Source organism: Saimiri boliviensis, chromosome 14, assembly GCF_048565385.1.
Source record: "Saimiri boliviensis isolate mSaiBol1 chromosome 14, mSaiBol1.pri, whole genome shotgun sequence".
NCBI classification, from domain to species: Eukaryota; Metazoa; Chordata; class Mammalia; order Primates; family Cebidae; genus Saimiri; species Saimiri boliviensis.
The window spans coordinates 91,154,876-91,181,050 of record NC_133462.1 but is presented as its reverse complement, the minus strand read 5'-3'; the positions used below and the strand labels follow the sequence as shown (position 1 = coordinate 91,181,050).

Sequence of the window (26,175 nt, the reverse complement as noted above, 5' to 3'; positions counted from 1 at the left end):
ACGGACGAGAATACCCAGGTGGGTAGTCAGCTCCCTTCGCCATGACCTTGGCCTCCGCGACTGTTTTAAGTAACAGGCCTGAAACAAAGCATAGGCCCCAGACGAGGTGATGAGTTCCCGAAAGAAGGTATCGCATATCCCATCTGTTCAGTACATGTTTGAATAAAAAAGTACTAAAGGAAAAAGAGGGAGACATGGCTATGGAAAAACAGACCTTATAAGATGTGTGCTAGCTTAGCTTTCTTTGCAAGGGAGTTGGGACAGAGGCTTTGTCAGAGTCAAGGGAAATACCTTTGATGACCTCCTACCTTCCTTCCCTTCTCCTCGGTGTTTTATGTGACATTAGGAAATCGGAGAGGGCTTTATTCTCTATTAATCAGAGTATATCTTGGAAGATCAAGAAGATGTTCAATGCCCTTCTCACTATTTAATCACAAACTTCCACAGAGATAAAAAGATGAAAGTTACTTCTTAGAGAGATGGGTTTTTAATAGTGCTTTTCTAAAAACAGTAAGTGCTCTTTGTGAGAAAAGGAACAGTTAAGTAATGCAGAAGAGCGCAAGGAAGAAAGAAAAATGATCAGTCAAGACCTTATCCCCAAAGCAGCTGCAGATGACATTTTGGTGACCATTTTTCAGGATACCTCAATGCATACATGCAATGTAGATGTGTGGACTCCCTTTCACCTGCATGGGATAATATCACACATTTTACACCAACTGCTTCCTTCGCTTGATACTGTATTATGGCAGCATCTTTCTATGTCAAAACATGCAAATCTCTAACTCATTTTTTTCTTTTTTCTCTTTAACAAATTTAATAGCCTTTTATATTATTATTATATTATTATTATTATTTTAAATAGAGACAGGGCTTTGCCATGTTGGCCAGGCTGGTCTCAAACTCTTGATCTCAGGTGACCCACTAGCCTTGGCCTCCCAAAGTGCTGGAATTACAGGCGTGAGCCACTGTGCCCAGCCTATTTTTAATAGCTTTTAATGGAACAGTAGTATTGCATTGTATGTGTGATCTAGTCAGTTTCCAGTTGATAGATATTTAGGTTGTTTCCAACTTCTTGCTATTAGATAAGGTTGGATGAGCAACTCCACGGGTGTGGATTAGGAGGCTCTTCTCTCAGCTAAATCTTCAGTCATCTCTGGCAACTCTCACTCAGGAAATCCCGAACCACTGGTGGCCAATGGCCCTCGTCTCCATGCCCAGCCAGAAAACACTGCCTCAAAGGCCCCCAGTTCTTCGTGTCGATCAAATCGTTTCCATTCATGTGTGGGGAGGTGGGCTTGCTTACTTATTTTTGTTTTCCTAAAAAAATTCCGCAATGCTTTTATATTGTACTTGGCATCAATTGTTTACGCCCCTCTAGAATCCATCCCCTCATTTTCGGATGAGAGCAGCTCCTGAGGAATTACCCCTCTCCTGCTGCATAGAGTTCTGGTGAACCTGGAGGTGGAGGTGGGTGGGCACTTTTAAAACCCCATGTGGTTCCTTGAAAGCAGCCGGCTTCCACTCCATTCCTTCCCTCTCCCCCCACGTCCCACCCCCCACAGCCCCCAGGTCACAGGTTTGGAAGCTATGGGGGCTGGCATGAAAGCAGCTCGTAAGACTGAGCAGTATTCAACAGAGAGGCACCAGGAGACCTGGAGAAGTGGGTGTGCGTTATCTTGGGGGCCTTAAATATTCCCTTTCCTTTGCTTTGGGGCACAAGAGAACAGGCACAAAATAACAAAATAACTTCAGTGCTGTGTGGTTTTCTTCTTTAAAATTCTTCTCTTTCTGTCCCATCACTGAACTTGTCAGGGAGGCTTCTCTTGGCTAAACCCCACTGCGCTGGGTCAGAGCATGCCTCACTGTTATCAAGCTGTTGGACAGCTGAGGACGCTGAAGCACCCAGAAGCTACGTGACCCGCCCAGGATCAGGTGGCAGCAGCAAGCATCCTGGGACTGGCACTCTAACGGCAGGCACTGCGCTTGGCTCGGGGCGAGATGTTCTGGGGCACCCAGCAGCAGCAGCAGCAGCCAGGAAGCCCGGCTCCCATTACAGGATGAAGTCTCAAGCTGGGGGCTGCTCCTCTTTCTCTGGGTTCAGTGTCAAAACAGCCACCAAAAGAGGGGTGGAAGTCGCTTTGGAGGGTGTCTGGTTACAGACGCTGGAGGTTGGTGGCAACATTTTGACTTTTATTTATTTATTTTTTTTGAGACAGAGTCTCCCTCTGTCACCCAGGCTGGAGTGCAGTGGCATGATCTCAGCTCACTGCAACCTCCACCTCCCTGGCTCAAGCAATTCCCTGCCTCAGCCTCCAGAGTAGCTGGGATTACAGATGCATGCCACCATGCCTGGCTAATTTTTTTTTGCATTTTTAGTAGAGACGGGGTTTCACCATGTTGGTCAGGCTGGTCTTGAACTCTTGACCTTGTGATCCGCCTGCCTCGGCCTCCGTAAGTGCTGGGATTACAGGCCTGAGCCACCACATCCTGCCAACCAATGGTGGCAGCATTTTCATCACATCTGTCACCATCGTGCGGTGATTCGGAGGTCCCAGGGTAGGGGACTGAATAGTTCACTGTGGCCTTCCACTGACAACACCATGTGCCGAAGGGTATCAGTGGTTCAGCCTCGGTTATAGGGACGGAGGGGATGGTGGCAGGGAAAAAACGCACCCTATTGAAGGTCTGCTCCGAGCCAGGCTTCGTTTGGGGCACCTTCCCATAGACAGTTTCATGAGCTCCTCATGTCAGTGCTGAGTGCTCAGTCTACAATCTCAACCTCTCTCCTCCTCCTTTGGGTTGAGAAAACAAGATCGTCAGAGCTGCTTAGCAGAAAGTAGCCATTATAAGATGGAGACAGAATCTTATCTCATTTATCTCTTGGTTCCAAAGTTAAGCTTTATCCCCGTTGCTATCCCGGCCGTCAGTAGCACCTCGGGACAGGCAGAGTTTTGCCCCGAATCCCCCCGGAGTGAGAAGGGAAAAAGCACCGGCAAGCCTCAGACACCCCTGGCCCCACTGGCTTTGGCTCCCATGCGACGCGTCATCCGAGCAGAGCAATGTCAGAGGTTGGTGTTTTCTCCGAGACTCGCTGTGGGTCTCCCTGCAGACTGCGGTTGGCTCAAGGGCACCATGTTGGCTGCAATCCCTCAGAGTTTCATTTTCACGTTTTTATTGAAAAATCGAAATCTGGGGAATTAGAGCCTTTCCATATTGATTTTCCAGGGACAAGTGAAAATTGCATTCTGTACAGGACCAAGAAAGTGCCACCTTCCGTGGTAACAGGGCGGACAGCGGAGATGACGTGCAGGAGGAGGGACGAGGAGGGACGAGGAGGGACGAGGGGGGACGGGGGGCCACAGGTGCAGTTTCCGTGGCGTTTTTCAAAGTGAAAAGGTAAAAAAAAACCAATCTGGGTTCATAGAAAATGACTTCCGGAATTAGAATTTTATTTATTTGTCTGTTTACTTATTTTTATTTATTTGTTTGTTTTGTTTGAGACAGGGTCTCGCTCCCGTCACCCAGGCTGGAGTACAGTGGCGCCATCTCGGCTCACTGCAGCCTCCACCTCCTGGGCTCAGGTGATCCTCCCACCTCAGCGTCCTGAGTAGGGGACTACATGTACGTGCCACCACGCCTGCTAACTTTTTAATTTTGTTAGTAAAGATGGGGTTCCACAATGTGTTTAGTTGAAGGGAAAGTTGAGGAGAGACAGGTGAGAACTCTGGAAAACACGAATCTGAGGTTTCTCCTTTGAGCCCCTTGAGGTGGTGTGTCAGTCCACACTTAGCCCCTCCCCGGCCGACGTCACTCCAGCCCAGTGTTTTAGGAGTGTGGGGAGACCCAACCAGAGTTCTGGCTTATCCACTCACTTGGGGGTCCAGACCTCTGATCTGGTCTCAGATCGTTCTCTCCCACCTTACTATCTAGACAACCTTTCACAGCTTCCCTAAAGTCCACTGACTTCCCTGAACCTTGTTTTTTTTCCCTTGTAAATTGGGAGTCATAATAGCAGGGACTGCATAAAGCTGTAGTGAGGATTGACTGAATCAACCGTTGATTGATCAGATGAATAAACAAGATAACCCGTGTAAAGCACTAGGGTTTGATAGACAGGTGTCTGCTTTGTGTAATGACAATCTCCTATGTCCTGGCTAGGCCCAAACCCCAAGACATGTGAGGCCTCACGGAGCTTGTGGCATTCAGGTCAGGTGGATCTACGGGAGATGTGCTTTTCCACACTGGACTTGATTTCCTCTTTTCTCTTCCGTCATGGTCAATGCCTCCTCGCTGGTGCTGGGGGAAACCTGTTATCCCCCTGCAAAGCCGCCTTCTGGGGAGAGACATCCTGTGAGTTGATATCTGGAAACAACTGGTTCTTTCCTTCTTCCCCTTCCCACCCTCTTCAGCACCTGTAAAATGTCCTATTTTTTCCCTTTCCCGTATGCAGGAGAATTGTTAACATCAACCAGATCCCTAAAAGTGATTCTGGCAGCAAATGAGCATGTCTCTGCGAAGCAGGTGAAGAGCCCGGGACTCTGGGCTGGACGCATTGGCAGCTGCAGGCCTGAGAAGACCCCACCGGGCAGGCGGTGCTGAGCCCTAGTGCAGGATGCCCCCGGCTGTCCCCGAGGGAGCCCAGCTTTGAAGGTAACCCACCAACCCGCGAACGTTTCAGCCAGATGTGCAGCCCTCGGAGCAAGTGGTTAAACAACCGCTTTGAAGATGAAGCGCCCTCGGGGCGGGCTAAGTCGCTTTATTATCTCGTGGAGCCAGTGTCACTCTGAGGAGGGAGGCACCAGCTCCCAGCTCTGTCACCGTTCGGGAGTGAGTGAGAGGCAGACTCAGCCGGAAACGCTGAGTGCCAAAACAAGAGGAGCGAATAAAATGCCGGGGGTGGGAGGAAGGGGGACGGGTGGGTGCCCGGGCTTTGAAATCCTGCCACGGAAACTTCTCTCCCATGGATCCCCTTCCAACCTGCCCTGAGTGCAGCAACTGGACGTGGCATGTGACAGGCGCTGCCGACGGCTCGCGTTTCACACGTGCAGCTGTGAGATCTGGCACACAGGTGTTTGCTTCTGTGTTTGCCAGCTGCTCTGCAGCGCCCGGCTACAATGGAATAGGGGTCGGGGGGAGGGGAACCCTCACACTTGTTGCTGCCAGAAGGGAGGAGGGAGCTGGAGATTCCTGCCCCTGGCCAAGAGCTCAGCATTTGACTCAGGGCTGGGGTGGCCCCGATGCTTGCTTTAGAGGGTCCTGGGGCCTCTTCTCACGGACTCACCCAGGACCCAGCTGTGGCTGGGTGGGAAGGCGGGCAGGGCGGCTGGGAGACCACCAAGCAAGCTGGCCAGGGCCCCAGGAAACCCGGTTGGGAGGCAGAGCGCCTGGGGATAGGAGACCACTGGGTTCTTGAGTCAGGTTCCCACTTCTTCACCTCCGAAAATGGTGAACCTCAGCCAGCTTTCTTCCCCTCTCTGGCGTTAGTTTCCTGATCTATGAAGTGGAGTCGGGAACCCCTGATCCACAGGCCCTCCTCTGTGAGGACCCCGGGAAGCACTCAGGGAAGCAGCGTTCCTTTTGTTGTTTTCACCTGGAGGAGGTGGGGCCGGGAGGGATCCACCAGGCTCCTGGACCACATCCCTAGGCCCCGTATTCAAGGCTTCCCTGGCTGTTCTGGGTCTCAGGCTCAGATCTCACCAGCGCCGAGACACAGATCATTGGTTTCCTGCTCCTTTCCGTCCTCAGGAGGAAGAGGACTGGCAGTTCAGGACACCCAAGTCACCGAAGAAAGGTGGAAGCAGGGGAGCCTGGGATTGGCCCCCCAACCTGTGCCTGCTGGAAGCTCCTCTCCTTTCCGCAGCGTCTCTGCAGCTGTGACTGTGATGTGGAAGGCTGTCATCCACCGTGGACCCTCTAGAGGCCGTGGACTGTCTGCTTTGCCCATCACTCTGTGCCCAGCGCAGTGTCTGCATGAAGTGAAGACGTGATAAGTGTCTGCTAAGGGAGCGAAGGACTGAGTGGGTGCATGAGTGGGACAGTTTTCTCACTGCCTCAGCTGCTCCCAGCCCTATTTTAAGGACAGAGAATATGCATGTTTAAAGGACAGATGCGTGTCTAATGATCCCAGCATGCTGGGAGGCTGAGGCAGGAGGATTGCTTGAGGCCAGCAGTTTGAGAGCAGCCTGGGCAACATATCAAGACCCCCATCTCTGCCAAAAACAAACAAAATTAGTCCAGCATAGTGGAGTGCACCTGTAATCCCAGCTAGTGGAGAGGCTGGGGGAGGAGGATCCCTTGAGCCCAGGAGTTCAGCACTGTCGTGAGCTATGATCATGTCACTGCACTCCAGCCTGGGCAACAGAGAAAAGACCTCATCTCTTAAAAAGGAAAAAGATGGATGCATGATCACACATGACATGTTCAGTTCCATATCACATGTCACTCCCCGGCCTCAGACCTATCCCCTGCAGCACCTCCCACACTTCTTCTAGCTCTGTTGTCCTGCTTGGCTCCATGCTAATGTGCCCACGCCTCGCCTTCTCTTCCCACCTCCCCCCTCCTGCCCCATGCCCCTGTCCCTCGTCTCTCCTGAGGTTGGGAGTTGGGCCTGCCCAGGTCACAGCAAAGCTCATAGGAAGAAGAGTATCACGGGGATCCCAGAGGGCTGGGGCCCAGCTCTGCTTCGGACACAGACACTAACGGTTGTCTTTCTGGGTTTGCAAACTTTGTGGAATGAGCATCCTCTGCTCTATAGCCCTCTTGTGCATAGTTTAAAAGACACCGCCACAACCTCATCACTTTCTTTCTTTTCTTTTTTTTTTTTTTGAGATGGAGTCTCACTCTGTCACCAGGCTGGTATGCAGTGGCGGGATCTCCGCCCACTGCAATCTCCACTTCCCGGGTTCAAGCGATTCTTCTGCCTCAGCCTCCCAAGCAGTTGGGATTACAGGCGATCGCCACCACGCCTGGCTAATTTTGGTATTTTTAGTAGAGACAAGGTTTCTCCATCTTGGCCAGGATGGTCTCGATCTCTTGCCTCATAATCCACGCACCTTGGCCTCCCAGAGTGCTGGGATTACAGGCGTGAGCCACTGCTCCCGGCCAGCAATACCACAGCCTCATCTCTTTCAAGGAGTTTGTTCCCCACTGACTGGGCTAGACAGGTGAGAGTGTCTTCCCCACTGCTGGGCCTGGTTCATGCGTGACCTATAGATGCTAAGCTAGATGTCTGGTACATGCTAATCTAGATATGTTGTACATACTAATCTGGATGTCTCTCCCAGAAGGGCCGCCTCTCTAGCCAAAACCCTCTCAACTACCCTTCTACACGTATTGCCAGTGTGCAGTTTATTTTCCCATCTGGACCTTCCAAGGGAACTGATGTTTATTTAGCACCTGCTGTGTGCCAGACACGGTGCTCGGCACCTTATACCAGCAAGTCATTGAATGGGCACCGTTACTCTTCCCTACTTCACAGATAAGAAAACTGAGGATCAGAGATAGGAAAACACTCCCAACATCATAGAGTTGGTACAGGGAAGAACTGGGATTTGAAGCCTGGTCTGCAGGAATCCTAAGCCTTTTCTCTTGCTGTGCCATTCAGAATGGGGATGAGCAAATACCCACAGGCTCAGGGCCTGCATCCTCTCTCTCCAGGTAACAGTGTCCTCTTGGGCCAGAATGCCATTTGTTTGTTGAGTCATTCATCCAGCAAGTAGGTACTGGGTACCTTCTGTGTACCAGGCCCTGTTCTAGTAGCTGGAGAGACACTGGATTGACAGGATCTCCCCTTCTAAAAGTTTATAACACAGCACAGAGGCAAAGTTTAAATGGATAAGCACCCAATTTAATTAGTTGGTTGGTTATAATGGTCCTAAGTACCATGAAGTACTAAGTACTATGAAGTACTATAATGGTACTAAGTACTATGCTGTGTTGGGAGGAGCATGTCTGGGGAAATCAAGGCAGGCTTCCCTGAGGAAGGGACAGTATTTCCACCTTTGCTGTCAACCAGGCTTGTGTCTTAAAGAGTAGTAACGCCAGGGAAGGACAGTGTCCCAGCAGACAGAGGGAGGAGTGCCCACACTGTCCCATTTCAGACAGACTTTGGCTGATCGGGCATCACCCGAGTCTTCATGTTCACCTCTGAAAGGATTACAAACATGTTTAAGAATGCCCAAGGGAGGAGAACCCCGTGTCAGAACAGGACCCGTGATATTTTGGCACTCACGGAGCCACGGGCAGACACTGTGTCTGTTTGGGACTGTATTTTTCCTGGTGCCTGAGGGATAGTCCTGGTGACCCTCACTGCGGCCACTTCCCCAGGAATGGAAAATCACTTGCCAAAAACATAAGCAGAGCATATAATAATTGGCAGGACCCAGGCAGCTAGTCACCATTCTCTCTCCTCCTGCCGTTCCTCTGATCCTGTCTGGAGGACCTATTCTCTGTTTTCCACCACAGGCTTGCTTTTCTCTTGAAAACACACAGAACAGCTCTTAGAAGCTCTCTACTTAATCCAGGTGGAATCTCCCTGTGGCCACAGACAGCAGCCCAGGCAGGCCTCAGCCAGGAGTCTGCGGAGCCCCCGCGGTGATGAGACAGGCCACAGAGAAGGCAGAGGACAAGCCCAGGTGCTTCCAGCCTCTCCCTCCTTCCCTGAGGACTTTGGTTTCTGATGCGTAGAATGAGCCCCGGCTTGGGTCCCTCCTCGGTCACCCTAACAAACCTGTAAAGCTTCCTTTCCTGTTGCTTTGGAAACTTCCAGAGTTGTTCCGGGCAAGTTGGGCATCAAATCTCCTTCCAAGACACGAGCTAGCTGGAGGGGCACAGGAGATGCTTTAGCCCCCTCTTCCTACTAACAAGGTGTTGAGGGCACGCGGCTGCGTAAAGGGAAACAGTGAGATATTTTCCACAAAATCCCAGAAAGGAGCCGCGGTTTCCAATCTTGTCCTTGTCCTTGCTCAGCCGGGCACGCAGTGGAGCCCGGCACGCAGAGGTCCATACGCGATCTCCCAGACCACTCTAGGATCTCCAGGGCTCAGGAAGATGAATGGCAATCCTTCCCACAGAGCGCTTTACGGAGTCCTGACTTCCAAGCAGCCAGTCCTCCGAGGAGTCACTGTTCAGCCCCTGGAAGGAAACAGAGACCCCGGTTGGGAGGTGGGCTCTCGGCAGCTGGAAGGCCGTGCAGTGAGCTCGGCCGACAAACTGCCCCACACGATGCTGCCTTACCTGGTTGGAAAACAAATGGCGAATCCACTGGCTCGTTGTGCCCACAGGCTGAAAACCAGCCCTTGGAGTTGTTTGTTTGCCAATGCCTTGACTTGAGTAGGTGTCTTGGCTGCTGAACACAGCCTTAGTCAGAGCACTTTCCTTTTCTTTCTGGCACGGAGACTTATCCACACTTCAACCTTTAGCAATCTGTCTACCCTTGAAGCATCAACATCCGTTATCTATCAACTGGGGCTTTCTCTGAAGACCGGTGAGTTAGCAGATGTGTTGACTTTCAAATGGAGGGGCGTAAAGACTGCACGTTCCAGCAGTTATTTTCTTTTATTTTCTTCTTATTTCTTTGTGGCCCATGGTCTGCTCACTTTTCACTCAGCAGTTGTATTGTCACTGACTCCAGTTTCCTTTGGACCATTTCTCCATAACTCAAGGGCTTGCTTTCTTCTCGGTGACTCTGCAGATGCGGGGTGGTGGGATGTGGGGGGGTCTCATGAAATCTTAAGCTTGGAAAGGTTGGCAGGGATTGTCTAACCTGTCCCTGAACACTCTCAAATTCCCCAAGGGTTTTTTGTTTGTTTGTTTGTTTGTTTTTTTTAACAGGGTTTTGCTTTGTCACCCAGGCTGGCGTGCAGTGGTACCATCACAGCTCACTGTAGCCTTGACCTCCTGAGCTCAAGAGATTCTCCCACCTCAGCCTCACAAATAGCTGGGACTGCAGACATGCGTCACCACCCCCAGCTAATTTTTAAATATTTTTTAAAGATGGGGTCTTGCTCTGCTGTCCAGGCTGGTTTCAAACTCCTGGGCTCAAGCAATTCTCCTGCTTTGGCTTCCCAAAGTGTTGGGTTTACAACTACAAGCCACCACACCAGCTTCATCCCATTTTAAGCAACCATATAATGTGCATCATGTCAGCCCTTATGGTCTGGAGGTTTGTGAGGAAAATTGCTTTTGGGGGGCCCTTAAATCTCCCATTTCCCTGTGTCATCTACACCTCGTCAATACAGACTGGTCTGTAGTAGCCGGGAAGAGCTGTAGAAGTCTGTTTACACATCCTTCCTTCTTTGAAAAAGGAAGTGTGTGTGTGTGTGTGTATGTTTACATCTCTTTGACTAATTTATGAGTGTGGCATTCGATGATCTCAAACCATAAATAACCTAATAGCCTTGAACTGACTCAGGAAGCTCTCCAGGCCTGCAACACTTTTCAGCTCCCATTGAGAAGAGGTCTGTTGCACCCAGTCCCTTGAACATGAAGATTTAGAATTTGGAAACTGATCCATCCTTTTCCTGAGAAAAATGGAATAGACCACTCTGTGGGCGCTGTGACCAGGAAAGATGTGAACCGCGTTTAGGGACTAGAAGGCTTTTCTGGAAGTGGACTTGTGTATCTTGTTTCTCACACGAACTTTGGCGTATGATGCATTTGAGATCGATGGAGAAGTCTACCCTCTTTTTCCTTAGGAAGAGCTGCTGTCTATTGAAATGCGGATGGAACTGATTTATAATCAACCCCCAGTGACAAGTCAGATCTGTGCTACTGTTATAATCAACCCTCTGAGAGACGCCACAGATCCCAGGAGTTTCCTTTAGTTCAAGGAAAATTGAGCCTGTCTTTTTTTTCTTTTCTTTTTTTTTTTTTTTTTGACACAGAGTTTTGCTCCTGTGGTCCAGGCTGAAGTGCGATGGCACGATCTCTGCTCACTGCAACCTCCACCTCCCAAGTTCAAGTGATTCTCCTGCCTCAGCCGCCCAAGTAGCTGGGATTACTGGCATGTGCCACCACTCCTGGCTAATTTTGTATTTTTAGTAGAGATAGGGTTTCTCCATGTTGGTCGGGCTGGTCTTGAACTCCTGACCTCAGGTGATCCATCTGTCTCGGCCTCCCAAAGTGCTGGGATTGCAGGCATGAGCCACCATGCCTGGCCCAAGTCTATCGTTTTTAAAAATACACTTTATTTTTACAGGGGACAGTTTCAGGTTCACAGCAAAATTCAGAAGGTACAGAGATTTCTTGTATTCTCTGCGCCCACCTATCTCCGTGCCCCTTCCACAGAGCAGCCTCCTGAGTTATCAACATCTCCCACCAGAGCAGTGCGTTTTTTTACAATGGATGAACGATGAACCTACGTTGACACATCATTATCATCCAGAGTCCATAATGCCATGGCATTATTTTTTTAAGGCAGGATCTCACTCTGTTGCCCAGGCTGGAGTGCATTGGTGAGATCATAGCTCATTGTAACCTGGAACTTCTGGGCTCAAGGAACCCTCCTGCCACACTCTTCTCAGTGGCTGGGACAATAGGTGGGTGCCATCAAACCTGGATAAGTTGAAAAATTTTTTTGTAGAGACATTGTCTCACTATGTTGCCCCGCTGGTCTCCAACTCCCGGGCTCAAGCTGTTCTCCTGCCTAGGCCTTCCAAAGTGCTGGGATTACAGCGTGAGCTGCTGCACCTGGCCTCACAGCACTCCAGAATTTTGACCATTTGTTCTAGGCCGCTCTTCAGAGCTGCAGGGAATAAGCCCTCTTGCTTTTTCTCATGACTCTTCCTGGTTATTAGAGACAGCCACTGTGTCTTCAAAACCCTTGTGCTCTTCTCCAGGAAGGCTATGTCCCCTGGATCCAAACCACTTAGAAAGGGCTTCTTTTGGCTGGGCACCGTGACTAATGCCTGTAATCCCAGAACTTTGGGAGGCCGAGGTGGGTGGATCACCCGAGGTCAGGAGTTCGAGACCAGCCTGGCTAACACAGTGAAACCCCTGTCTCTGCTAAAACTACAAAAAAATTAGCTGGGTGCGGCAGCAGGCACCTGCAATCTCAGTTACTCAGGAAGCTGAGGCAGGAGAATCACTTCAACCTGGGAGGCAGAGGTTGCAGTGAGCCGACATCATGCCATTGCACTCCAGCCTGGGCAAGAAGAGCAAAACTCTGAAAAGAAAGAAAGAGAGAAAGAGAGGGAGAGGAGAGAAGGCAAGAGAGAGAGAAAGAAAGAAAGGAAGAAGAGGGAAGGAAGGAAGGAAAGAAGGGAAAAGAAGGTAGGGAGGGAGGAAAGGAATAAGAGAAAGAAAGAAAAGAAAGAAAGGGCTCCTTTCAGCTTTTATCCAACCAAGAACTCTTGGTGCCTGCAGGGTGTGTGCCTGGCCCTTGAGTCCCTCCTCTGTGACTCTAGCTGCTGAGCAGGCTTCCTGGAGTCCTCTGGTACCAGCTCTGATGCTTCCTTTCCTTGTTGAAAATAATTGAGAATTGATTATGCCACCTTAACAACGCACCTGTTGGGAGGCCTGGGGTTCTCAGCTCCATCTCTGGATTTCTGTGAAAAAGTTCAATTCCGGTAAAAATATGAAGCAGAAATGTGAACACAGGAAGACAGAGTGGGTGCATGGTCTCCCTGGTCGTGATGCAACGCTAAGGAAAGCAGAGAGGGGCTGTGGGGGCGACTTTGGTCCTCGGAGTTTGTCAGGAGGATGCGGCAGCGCTAGTTTCATTGAAGGACGTGGCAAAAGTTCTAGACATAAAAACCTCCCAAACGAACCTTCGACCGAGGACGGTTCCCATTAGCACGAGACCAGGGGCTGCCTACCCGTTGCCCTCCGAACATGCCCCTCCGTGTCCTGATTCCTCTTCAGTAACAGGTCATCACAGTTATTAAAATCTGCAGTTTTCGAATCAAAAGGGGTGCTATTTTTGAATGGTACAGCCACTGGCGAGAAAGAGTTGACTGTATTTAACGAGCAGATTTCGTTCTGCTTCTGAGCCCTGTCTGCTTTTTGCATCCTAGGTAGTATTTTCTGAGGGTTCCTAATAAGAATTCCAGTAAAATGAAATTTGATGATAAAAATAATAATTGAAAAGGATATCAGGCTGAATCACGAAACTCACCATTGGCAGAGGCTCTGTTCTTGCTGGAGGCCGCGGCAGCTGCCCAGCCTCATGGGGGCTGGTGGAAGGGGTCCAGCAGAGCCTGTTCGTGTCCCTTCCTTCGCATTGCTGGGACCCAGATCGCACCTCCACGCCGAGACTCGTTACCACCCACACTCCTTTCTGATGTCCCTGTTTCTGTTCTTCCCGATGCATCCTTCCCAGTGGTCAAACGGCTTTTCCCAAAGCATCGCTTTGAGGCTGTCACTCCCCTCCTCAAATGACCCTTCATTGATAGCAGCACTTCCTACACTCTGGAAGAATTAATTCCATTTCAGGGAATATTTTCCGTGAAAAAAATTAAAAAAGCGTTTTGTAGACCAAACAAAATTTAAGGGTTTCTTTACTGCGGGACTTTTTGGAGCCTCAAGATGCTAAGAAGCTTTGCAAATTTTCAGGCGTGTCCCCCAAATTTCCTTGACTGGCAGGAAGCAGATGGCTCGTGAAAGGAGTCATTGTGAGGACTGTCAACAGAAGCCCGAATGGAGTGAGAAAACCAGCAAGGGGATGAGGAGGCACCTGGGGCGGGTAGCAGAGCGAAGCTGTTCCCACCTGAGGCTTCACCACAGGGAGGAGAGCCCAGCCCGGCCCACGTATGAACTTGGGAGGGGCACTGCCTGCCACTCGCAAACAGCATGGCAGCAAGGAGCCCGCGAATAAATGCGCTGGCTTCTTCCTTTCTCAACCCCCATACCGACTGAACCAACCCAAAGCCAAAGGCCATGGGAGCCCAGATCATGGTTCGTAGAGGCCAGACTTCCAGGGAACAGAATGAGACAAGGAAGGATGGAGAACAGGGCCCAGCCCGCATCCCTCAGGGACCATCTGTTCACATCTGGGAGGACAGTAGGTGTTTCAGGTGACACGGACATAAAGCAACAAGTCTGTGCTGCTAGGCTGGGTGTTCGAGGCCCCACATCATCAGCTTACAGCAAGCTCCGGTCCTCGTCATCCCTGCCACACACACACTCCCGTGCCACAAAGCCCTGCTTCTACGAGGCCCGGAAACACCTTCTCAACTTTCAGGCCTCGGCCTCCGGCTCCCATCATTCCCGTTGTCGAGACGGCCCAACATTTGCAGTCCTCAGCTAACGTCCCTCCTTTTTCTCTCCTCCTCCAGGGACATCGCTGCCCACCACAGAGAAACGTTCACTCTGAATTGCAGGGACCACCGTTTCCAAATTAAAGTAGCCACTGTCTGAAAGATGCGAGGCTGCGGCTTCCCGGAGTGAGAGGCAGTCGGAGAGACGGTGTTGAGACGCCCTAAAGATCAGAAACACTGGGACATTTCAGCAGCTTTGGGGGACAGAGTATCTGCGATCAGGACGGTGCTGGGGGACACAGAAGCTTTGGCCGGGGCGGGGGGTCTGCACCTTCAATCCAGGTTCCCCTGATGGGCGCTGACATCGGGAGCGATGTCCCATCCCTTCTTTTTGTGAGGAGCCCTGTGATCCCTGAGTCCACAGATGCTTGTCCTTTTCCCCCTGCCCTGAGCTGTTGCAGTGGTCCGGGTACAGGGCGGATGCCCAGAGGCGCTGGGAGTGGGCTTAAGAAGTGGGCAGCAGTGAGCGCTGCCTGGAAAGGAGAGGCCGTTTCTGTTTAGGGAGCTCGTCTTCCTGGAGACCAGGATGAAGCAGTGCCTTGGATCTCCCCAGCCACTGGCCAGCAGACTGTGTGTGCCGCAGGGACCAGGACGGCTGGGGGCTGGGGAGCCGGGGAGAGCAAGGCTCCCCGTGCATGCAGCAGGAGGGGCCCTCGAGCCTCAACTGGAGTCCCTGGCTCTCTCTCCTTCCTTCTCTCTGGGTTCAGGAGCTGCAACAACAGCTCTGTCTCTCATAGCCAGCCGACTCCCCTACACCGTTCTGTTCTCTTGTCTGAGTTTCAGTTTAACTCAGATGAAAGACCCTCTGGCTACACCGTCTCCAGATTCAGCCAGAGGTTCTCTGGAGAGAGTGTGACATTTCATGGGAGCTGAGGATTCAGGAATGTTCATCTCCCTTTCCCTATATCATGTCAACATGCAGGTTTCGATATTCCAATATTTTCCGCATTATCTGAGCTTGTCCAGACTCTCCGATGGGTGGGTGTGCGAGGCTGTGTTGGGCTGGTGCATAGCAGCAGAATGACGCCCCACTGAGGGGCTCTGCCACAGGCTTCAAATTTTAAGAGAATCAATGAAAGTAGTTGCATTCTTTCCAGCATAGCATTTTGGGGTTTTTTGTTGTTTTGTTTTTGTTTTGAGACAGGGGCTTGCTCTGTCGCCCAGGCGAGAGGGTAATAAATAGCACCATCTTTGCTCACTGTAACCTCCACCTCTGAGTTCAAGCAATTCTCCTGCCTCAGCCACCCAAGTAGCTGGGATTGCAAGGCACCCACCCCCACGCCTGGCTGCTTTTTGTGTTTTTGGTAGAGACCAGTTTCACCATGGTGGCCAGGCTGGTCTCCCAACTTCAAGTGATCCACCCACCTCAGCCTTCAGAAGTGCAGGGATTACAGGTGTGAGCCACTGCACCCAGCCATTTGCAGCATAAAGTTGTCATGAGACTTTAGGCCCTCAGTTCTTCCTGGCTGTTTAGGAGGTGCTTGTCTAAACCTCAGTCTTGATGTGTCTGAGGGAAGATGCTTCACTCTGCAGTGAATTTACTCTGTGTCTGGGTATGTGTGTGTGTGTGCGGTAGTGTGTGAGTGTGTGATCCTGGTGCTGGGGAATAGAGAGGGATAATCCAGAGTCACGGTTAGAGTCCCGGGGATTAATTTTCAACTTCTTACTCGGAAATGAGTCCTTGCCGTTTTCTATGTCCTTTTATCGTCTCAAGCTTTCTATGAGGTGACCTTATTATGGAGTTACTTACTTTATTATTAATTTTAATTTCAGTAGACTAATTGGATCCCATTTGTCTATTTTGGCTTTTGTTGCCATTGCTTTTGGGGTTTTGGTGCCATGAAGTCTTTGTCCTGAATCGTATTGCCTAGATTGTGGTTCTCTTCCAGGGTTTTTATGGTCTTAGGTCTTACATTTAAGTCTTAATCCATCTTGAGTTAATTTTTGTATCCTGTGTAATGAAGGGATCCACTTTCGGCTTTCTGCCTGTGGCTAGCCTGTTTTCCTAACACCGTTTATTAAATAGGTAATTCACATACCCAAAGGATTATAAATCATTCTACCGTAAAGACACATGCACACGCATGTTTATTGCGGCACTATTCACAATAGCAAAGACTTGGAACCGATCCAAATGCCCATCAGTGATAGACTGGATAAAGCAACTGTGGCACATACACACCATGGAATATTATACAGCCATAAAAAAGGATGAGTTCATGTCCTTTGCAGGGACATGGATGAAGCTGGAAACCATCATTCTCAGCAAACTGACACAAGAGCAGAAAACCAAACACCGCATGTTCCCACTCATAAGTGGGAGTTGAACAGTGAGAACACGTGGACACAGGGAGGGGAGCATCACACACTGGAGCCTGTGAGGGGATGTGGGGAAGGAGGAGGGACGGCATTAGGAGAAATGCCTAATGTAGGTGTTGGGTTGTCAGGTGCAGCAAACCACCGTGGCACGTGCATACCTACATCACAAACCTGCACGTTCCGCACATGTACCCCAGAACTTAAAGTCTAATTTAAAAAACTCTTAAAAAATGACACATAAAACAACAATAACAACAACAACAAAAATTTTCAATAGCTTTCGGGGTGTAAGTGGTTTTTGGTTGCATGAATGATGGTCTAGCGGTGAAAATCTGGGATTTGAGATTTGAGCGCAGTGCTCATCTGAGTAGTGTGCATTGTACGCAGGATGTGGGTTTTCTCTCTCACCTCCCTCCCTTCCTCCTCCTTCTGAGTCTCCAGAGTCCATTACTGCACTCTGTCTGCCTCTGCATACCCACAGCTTAGCTCCACTTGCAGGGGAGAATGTATGGCATTTGGTTTCCACTGGGTTACTTCACTTAGAACAGCGGCCTCCAGCTCCATCCCATTTGCTGCGAACGAGCTGATTTCGTCCCTGTTTGAGGCTCAGTAGTACTCCAGGTGTATATATACCACATTTGCTTTATGCGCTCACTGACGGATGGGCACTCAGGTCGGTTCCACGTCTTTGCAACTGTTCCTTAATACACATAGGCGTGCAGATGGCTTTTTGATGTAATGAGTTTATTTCCTTTGGGTAAATATCCAGTAATGGGATTTCTGGATTAAATGGTGGATGTACTTTGAGTTGTTTGAGAGATCTCCGTGCTGTTTTCCACAGAGCCTGTACTAACTTCCATCCCCACCAGCAGCTTACAAGCGTTTACTTTCTCACCACCCCCACGCCAGCATCTATTGTTTTTTGAATTTTCAGTAACGGCCACTCGCAGGAGTAAAGTGGTATCTCCTCTGGGTTTAACATTCCCCTGCAGGAGCAATGCTTCCTCCTCCCGTCCCTGCCGCAGGCCGGGGCCCGGCACCTTCTTCCCGTCCTTGGCTGCAATGCAGGGAGCCCTGGACGCCAGGTGCTTGGTGAGCTCTTCCTTCCGGCCTGGGCACCAGCAGGGCCGTTTCTCTGGGGGCGGTGCTTCCCCAGCCCACCCCTGCCCACTCCTGTCTCTCTTCCCAGAAGTGGATGTGTCTCCTCCTCCTTCCCTTCCGCACACTCAGAGAAAACTCAGTTTCCCCAGCGCTGGGCCTGGCACTGTACCCCCTTGTCTTAGCCTGGCATTTTCACATTGCAGCACTTGAACCCCGAGGAAAAACTCATGAACCCTGGGACCAGATGAAAGACTGCAGAAGCTTTCTGTTAACTACATCTCAGCCTCTGATTTATTTTTCACTCACTCAGCCATGCCATGGTAACACGCAAGATGGGCAGGAGGGCAGCCAGGAGGCTATTTCTGTCATCTATTCCCAGTCCTATTTTTTTTCATTTAACACATGTTTGGAGTGTCGGTCATTTACAAGGTTCTGAGCTTAGAACCCCAGAGAACCCCCAAATGCTTAAGTTCCTGCTCTCAAGGGATTTGACATTTAGAGGGGCTAATAAAACAAACTGACCCCCCAGGCAAGGGAGACCAGGGTAAGTGCCCCAGAACGGGCCTCAAGGGTCCAAGGAGAGACTCAGCAACCCTTTCCTAGAAAGGTTCAGCTGGCGGGGCCCAGGAATTGCACATTTGAGTGTGTTCTTTCGTTCGTGACCTCCAGCTCCCAAGTTGGCGCCTACCTGTTGCATCCAAGAAAATGGGTTGGACACCTGTCTGTCTGGGGACCCTGGAGGAAAGTTCTGGATCTGAGAGGGAGCCTCGGGCCTTCTCCCTTAAAGCTGATTGGCCAGGACTCTTTCACTCTATACAAAAAGTGACCTAGAGTTCCTTCCGAATTTCTGTTTTTCTGGAAAACGCTGCTGGAAACACAGAAACTCTTTTGATAACGAGAGATGAACAAGTTAAGAAACAGAGCTTCGCTCTTCTTCCTTCTTTCTGGGCGGCGGCATCTTCTCTCTGCTCGGCAAGTGCAGTTATGCAGGTGAGATCGCGTTTCCGTTTTTTTTCTACAGAGATGCTGTTTCTCACGTCCTCCCTCTGGCCTCTCTCGAATTTGACAAAGAATCCCAGCGAAGCCAGTGACTGGATGTGGGGCAGGCTGGGGGGGACGGCCCTTCCCGCGCACATTCCCCAGCGCCCCGTCCCGAGGCTGGAGAGGTCGCAGCTCCTCCCCGCCCCACCACATTCAGCCTCCAGATCACAAAAGCGCACACTGTCGTGCCCTCGCTGATTGGCATGGCCTGATAGGCACCTCTCACAGTGGGCACTTTGTGCTTCTCCCTCCAGACAATTGGCAGGAGAGTCAATAGCCACACAGTCTCCTGGGATCCGTCCCTTGGTTCCTGCCAGCCACGCTGGCGCCTTTCCACCCAGTGCTGCCAAGGGTTCCTCCTTCCAGGGCAAGGTCAGCACCACCCCTGGGTGGGGAGAGGCGAGAGGAAGGATTCCAGAGCCAAGGCGTTGACAAAAGGGGTAGAAAGAGAGGGGCCAACACCCCAAAGTCTGTGACCGGAAAGCAAAGAAGGGAGAGGAAGACCCCAGCTGTGCCACGGGGCTTTGGTTTATTTCACTGTGATGATCTGGTGAAGAACTATCGGCCGGAGGGGGACGACATCCTCCTGTGAAATAGGTAGTAACCAGGTGTGAAGGAGGCCCGTGTGAAGGTGCTGACGTCTCAGCGCGCCCGCTGCCCTCCTTTTCAGCGTTCCTGGTGCTGAGATATTCTGTGCTGCTTCCCAAAGTCCTCACCCACCTGCACCTGCCCACAGGCTGCGGAAAGTGCTGGATGGCACAGACTCTCACATTATGTAAGAACATGTATTATTGGACATTCTTGCTACCAACATCCAGCCCACAGCTAAGCTCCAGATCTTTTTGGAATGGTTCCCATGTAAAACTCAAAGTAAAACAAAATTGATTTTGAAAACCTTTCTGAGTTTCGGTACTCACTCTTCCCACAACAGCTCGATTCTCCTGCCCACGGGTGTCGTGGCCGAAAGGCTGAAACTCCCTCTCCAGGTGGGCAGTGGCAGATCCTGGCCTGCGTCTCCAGCATTCTTAGACTGATGGTTACAGGCCCGAGATGTGGTCCTTTCATGCATTTTAATGTCACTACTGTGTTGGGGGCAAAAATATGAGCCAACTTGCAGACGTCCCTAGGGTGTGCAAATCCCCAAAAGACGTGTGTACGTGTGCAATGTTGTATTGACGTCCAAGGCCCGACCATGTGCCTGTACACAGAATCACACTGGGTCCTCACAGAAGCCCTGGGAGGTTCAATCCACGTGTCCTCATTGTCAAAGGAGGACACCGAAGGTCGTTGGAGCTCAGGGATCGGAAGTCCCTCCCTGAGTTAGAGGAGAGTGGCTGTTGGAACGATGATGGCCTGTTTGCTCATTCTCGTCCCCTTTGACCAGGCATCGTGCTTCCAGAGCCTGCTCTCTGACAGGAGGCCAAGGCAAGAAGGAGGAAGAGGTAGCCCCTGAGGATCAGTGCACGGAAAAGCGTGTCCTATGCTGCGTTACGGGCCCAGATTGCTAGTGGCATAGTTGGGACAACGTCATTGCTGGAAAAAATAAAGCCTACTCCTCCATCCTTCAGCTGCTTAGATTTACACTCTTCCCTCCTGAGGGCCTGGGAACAGAACTGCCCTGGTCAGCTATAGGAAGGCCCAGAAAAGCAGGCATCTGCCATGCTGGCCATCGTTTCTTGCGGCAGGTTAGCACTCTCCCTTTAAAGAGTCTTTGGATTCTGATGACGGCACCACACCTGCACAGCCTGCAGAACCATCCCTCGCGTCGACCTCTTTTTTCCGCAAGTGACCAGTCTTCAGTGTTCCTTTACAGCAACACAAACACACTAATACAACACTTTACTTATTTTATTCTCACACCAACTTTATGAACTATAGATGGGCCATTCCACAGATGAAGAAACTTAAAGAAATCTTGGCAGCAGTTACAGCCTCTCATTTCAGTTTCTAGAAACAGCAAAAATGACATGAAAGGACAGCCCTTCTCTCCTAAGAGGCCCACCTGATAACATCGGCTTCCCTTCCCCAGATCTCAATGGGCCTTGAAGAGAAAGCTCTTTTTTTTTTTTGAGATGGAGTCTTGTTTTGTCACCCAGGCTGGTTTGTAGTGCTACGATCTCAGCTCATCACAACCTCTGCCTCCTGGGTTCAAGTGATTCTCCTGCCTCAGCCTCCCAAGTAGCTGGGATCACAGGTGTGCGCCACCATGTCTGGCTAATTTTTGTATTTTTAGTAGAGACAGGGTTTTACTATGTTGGCCAGGCTGGTCTCGAACTCCTGACCTCGTGATCTGTCTCCCTCAGCCTCCCAAAGTGCTGGGATTAACGGTGTGAGCCACCACGCCTGGCCAAGAAAGCTCTTTTACTGCCTAGGTAGGTTTGGGCACCTGGGGTCACACCCCTTCCTCTGCCCACTGCTTCCCAGGCACTATGGCCCCTCTGCCAACCTTGCCTAGGCTTTCTGACACTTGTGGCCCAATATATATACAAAGGCTGATATATAATTATGTATATATATATAGACACACACACAAATATATACAGTTACATACACATACATCTATGATATATACATATATTTATACACATATTCACTTATCTACAGTGCATATGCATACACCTATATGTATAGGTATGTATGCATGTATGTACATATAGAGAGATACATATATGTTTTAGTACACATATACATGAGTAAAAACATATGTACATTCCCATCTTTTATTAGTTCTTACTATGCACCCTTGCTACAAACTGTCCTAGACGCTTGATGTAGTTTGGATATCTGTCCCCTCCAAATGGCATGTTGAAATGTAATTCTTCAGTGTTGGCGGTGGGGCCTGATGGGAGTGTTTGGGTTAAGGACATGGATCCCTCATGAATGGCGCCGTGCCAGCCTCTCGGTGATGAGTGAGTGCTCACGCTTCCAATTCGCGTGAGATCTGGTTGTTTAAAGGAGCCTGGCTCCTCCTCCATCTCTTGCTCCCTCTCTCACCGTGCGACACGCTGGCTCCTGTTGCCTTCCGCCATGACCGGAGGCTCCCTGAGGCCTCACTGGAGACCAAACAGATGCTGCTGCCATGCTTACACAGCCTGCAGAACCTGAGCCGTATAAACCTCTTTTCTTTATAAATGACGAGTCTTAGGTATTCCTTTAAAGCAACGCAGATCATACAACACTTTACTTATTTTATTCTCACGCCAACTTTATGAAGTACGGATGGTCCATTCCGCAGATGAAGAAACTGAGGCCAGGAGACATTAATGAGATACCCAGGGTTACATGGCTAGCAAGGAGCACAGCGGGTATTGAATCCAGTGCCTCCTCACTCAAGGACCATGCTCAGCTCTGTTATTCCTTAGCCTTTCCCAGCCCCTTGTGCCCCTGGGACGAACCCCTCAGCCCTCCAAGTGCACCAGGCAGGCACTGGCTTGGATTCCCTTTGGGGTAAACCAATGTGGCCATGTTTCTGCTCTTTGCCCAGACCTGAACTTTTTTCCTTCCTATTCGCTAATGTTATCAAAACAAACAGAGAGCATGGTTTATGGTGCACGAGGCTTAATTTGACTTAATATATAGACCGCATATATTCCTCAGGAATCCATTAAGTTTAATCGAGTGCAGGCTGTAGACCATGTCTGAGGAAGGAGCCGGGTTCACCCACAGTTCACGTGGCAGAAATGAGTGAGTCACTGGTCGATGGCACCGCCAGGGCTGGATTACCCTGCGGCTTCCTTCCTTAAATGGACAGAGATTCCAACTGCTGCATGAATAACAAAGACCTTAATGTCCCATTGACCAATGGACACCGGGCCAGCACAGCAAAGGGACCTCAGCAGCTGTTTTTTTCCAGAGTGCTGAAGGCTGCAATCCTAGCCCCTCTCAGCTGTCACGGTGAAACCTGGTGGGGTCCTGCTGAGAGAGCACAGATGGCCCAGGGCCATCGGTCCCACCCCTGGAAAACCACAGTTGGAATCTGTGTCCTGTGGACAGGAGTCTCGCCTGCGTGCGCTCTGTGGCCAGCTCCCTGCCCAGGGAAGCATTGCTTTTTTGCTTGAAGGCAACTGCATTATTGGGTAATGCTTTGGGCATAGGAAGAACAATATTTAAGAATTTGTGGGACAACAAATTGTATCTTCTCCCTCAAAGTTTGTTTTTGTTTTTTGTTTTCAACAGAGTCTCACTCTGTCACCCAGGCTGGAGTGCAGTGGCACGATCTCAGCTCACTGTAACCTCTGCCTCCCAGGTTCAATCAGTTCTCCTGCCTGAGCCTCCTGAGTAGCGGGGATTACAGGCGCCCACCACCACGCCCGGCTAATTTTTGTATTTTTAGTGGAGTTGGGGTTTCACCATGTTGGCCAGGCTGGTCTTGAATTCCTGACTGCAAGTGATCTGCCCGCCTCGGCCTCCCAAAGTGTTGGAATTCCAGGTGTGAGCCACCGCTCCTGGCCCTCCCTCAAACTCGGAATGTCTTATCCACGCTCCTCACTCTCTCTTTCCTGCTTTTTAGTTTTTGACCCTCCATTTGTGTCTCTGGAGGACTGGCTAAGTATCAGATAAATATTAAATGATAACGAATCATGACATTTAGTAAATATTAAATGTTAAATGTGCAATGTGTTTCTTTGTTAATTAAGCTAAAACAGAGGAATACAAAAGTTTGCATCTACGTGAAGGTCACCCTCATCTCAACTTCTGGTTCTTTCCTGAGGGACAGCTATGAAAAACCAAGATTCTTCATTCATTATAATGCCCTGGAAAAGTTCGTTATTCTTCTGATGAAAGGGGAGAAAGGATCAATGGTAAACAGAGAACGCTAAGAAAGAGATTGGGACCACAATAGCTTAGAAGTTAAAAAGATGACATCCAGAACCCATGCTTTGAGTTGGTTCTGTGACATGTGGTTGGGGGACCCTGGGCAAGTCCCTTAAAGCCATCAGACCCTCAGCTTTCTCATTTGTGAAATGGAAACAGTAATACTGAGGCGACTGTGAAGGCAACACGAGGTAACGTGGAGTGCTCTGTAGTTCGCAAGAGCTCAGGAAATGTGAGCTCCACATCTGTCCTCCTTTACCCCTCTTAAAGTATTGATATTTTTCGGCCAGAGTGCGAATGACACTGGGATGGGCTTTGGCAGATCATTTAAGGCAAGCTGACTGCCCAGAAGAATTTGTTCCAATCCTAAGGCCTCTCCATATTAATAGGACTGATTGTGTCAAAGCTGATGGAGTCTTTGGTTCCTGGCCAGGGTGCAGAGGCATGAGGGCCTCTTTCATGCTTATGAATGACTGGATTTGGTGAGCTTCTTTGATGAGCTTCTTTGTCCATATTCAAGGGAATGGGGTCAGTGTCCCTTCCCTAGAAACACTGCACCCACATCTTTGCCCCTTAAAGGGCTGCTTTGTTGTGTCTGCTGTTGTTTTATCTAAACTTTCTTTAAATTGACCTCCTTTCCCTGCAGTATATGCTAAAATAATTGGCTCCTGCCCAAATGTTTCTGAAAGGAGTCCTAATGCTTTTGGTTAAATGCCAAATAAACAAGTCTCCGACTGGGAGAGGGCCCTCTTCCGATGGACCCAAAGCCTTGCAGAGCATGAGGCATTGACCACCGTCCTTTCCACAGATGGAGAGGCTCCCCAGGGTCTGTCCCCCTGAGAATACAGCCTACCCTTCTGTGTGGTGGCACCATCTCTCCGCTCTTTGTCTGTCTGCCCTGCAAGGCTTCCCTGTCCTCTGGCTCAGCTAATGTTCCAGGATCAACAAACATGTTGACTTACAGTAAGCCCTCTTGGCTCCCCCAACCCTTGCTCCCTCCCAGTGCCCAGAACCATGACATGGAATTAAAATGTGGCTGAGCACCCAATGAAGCTGTTATGGTTTGAACCCAATGAACATGACCTGACACTCCAGGAGGCTGGTTGGGTTTCAGTGGCTAAAACCGCCCAGAGTGCTCAGTTATTCCTTGACACAGACTTCACTCTTTAAAATGGCCTTGCCAAAAAGGATGGTGAGCACTGCAATCTCATTTTGAGGATGAATTTGAGAAAGAGAGAAAAAGAATGACCTGGAAGAGCACCAGTCAAAATGTTAGCATAAGCTACGTCTCCAGCCTGGGATTACAGTTTATTTTATTATTTTATTTCTTAGCTGTGTTTTCTAACATTTCCCTAATAGTCATGTTTTATTCTTGCAATAAAAAATAAAAATTATGTTTTCCAGTGAATATTACTAAAACGGTGGCCCATAAATACATCATTTTTTTTTTCCTGGAGGATGAGCCAAATGCTGACAGTTTTCCTTTTTTTCAGGTATAAATCATTCTTTGCTCTGTGTGAGTTGGTGAGTGCTATTTACAAGGCTATTTTAAACTAACAAGCTTGTTTTGGAAGGTTATGATAGACTTAGAGGGAATTACAGGATTTGAGTTGGGCAATGTGTTGGACGCCGTGCCTGTTATGATGGACAAGAGAAGATATGACTAAGGGCCTCTCTGGCGGAGAGGGAGCTGGAGCAAGCCACTTTACGTTCCAATGAATTCAAGCAATTACCTTTTTTATATGTCAGTAAAAAACTTCAGCACCCTCTAGAGAGGCGAGGCGTGGACAGTGTCTCTCTAACGCTTCTTTTCCCAAGACTGGCTAAGGGAGGAATTTGGCTTGATTAGGAACCTCGGTGCTTGCAAGCGTGTGTGCTGAGGTGTCTCTTGGTGAGAGGTTAACTCATGTTTCAGAACAACAGGGCGGCATTGGGAACATAAAAGGGGCAAGCAAGATGACTCTCCCGCCAAGGGGAAGCTCTGGCTTGGTCACACTGAACCCTGTGGGTGCGCAGGTGCTCCGTGACCTGCCCTGCAGCCTGCAGAAGGTAGAGGGCGCCACGGGTGGAATCCCACTTGGTCTCCATTTCCGCTGTCAAGATCCTTAACTTCCGGTGTCTCTGAGTGAGGGGACGGGCTGATCCGTGTTTCGGCAAGTGCTCGCTTTCTGCAGGGCGTGTGTGCGCAGAGTTTGGCTGTTGGAGGCCGCCCGGAAGGGGTGGCACCGTGGGCTGGGCTGGGAGCTGCAGCGCCCCCGGGGCGGCGTGCCAAGTCTCAGCCCGGCAGCCCCGGCTTGTCGGACTCTGGCTCCCAGCAGGCCGGGCGAGGCCTCCATGTTGGAAAGGCTTGGGAGCTGTTCAGGGGACCTGGCGAGGTTCAGGCCTGCTCCAGAGGATTCGTGCTTCTCCACCCGCTTGGGTTCGGTGAAGGCTTCACGGACACAGGCGGCGGGGCCAGCCTGACAGCTAAAGAGACTTCCAGAACATCCTGGGGCCAACCTGAGGGAGCGCTGCTGGAGAAGAATGGCCAGGACGGGAACCCGTGGGATCTTCAGAGGAAGTGAGCATTTCCTCTGTGCAAACAGCACCCATGAAATGTAAATGGGTTTGTGTTCAGAACCAGCGGGGCAGCTTGGGGTCT

General features: G+C 50.2%; 1 long non-coding RNA gene across 1 annotated transcript in view; it reads left to right on the top strand.

The window, feature by feature from the left end:
- Positions 1–20,284, top strand: part of LOC120362020 (uncharacterized) — a 55,930-nt gene extending 35,646 nt beyond the window's left edge. Inside the window, exons 2-4 of the long non-coding RNA XR_005578026.2 lie at positions 4,454–4,653; positions 5,749–9,487; positions 14,277–20,284. This is a non-coding gene — a long non-coding RNA (uncharacterized LOC120362020). The remainder of the gene's footprint in view (positions 1–4,453; positions 4,654–5,748; positions 9,488–14,276) is intronic.
- The last annotated feature ends 5,891 nt before the right edge of the window (positions 20,285–26,175 follow it).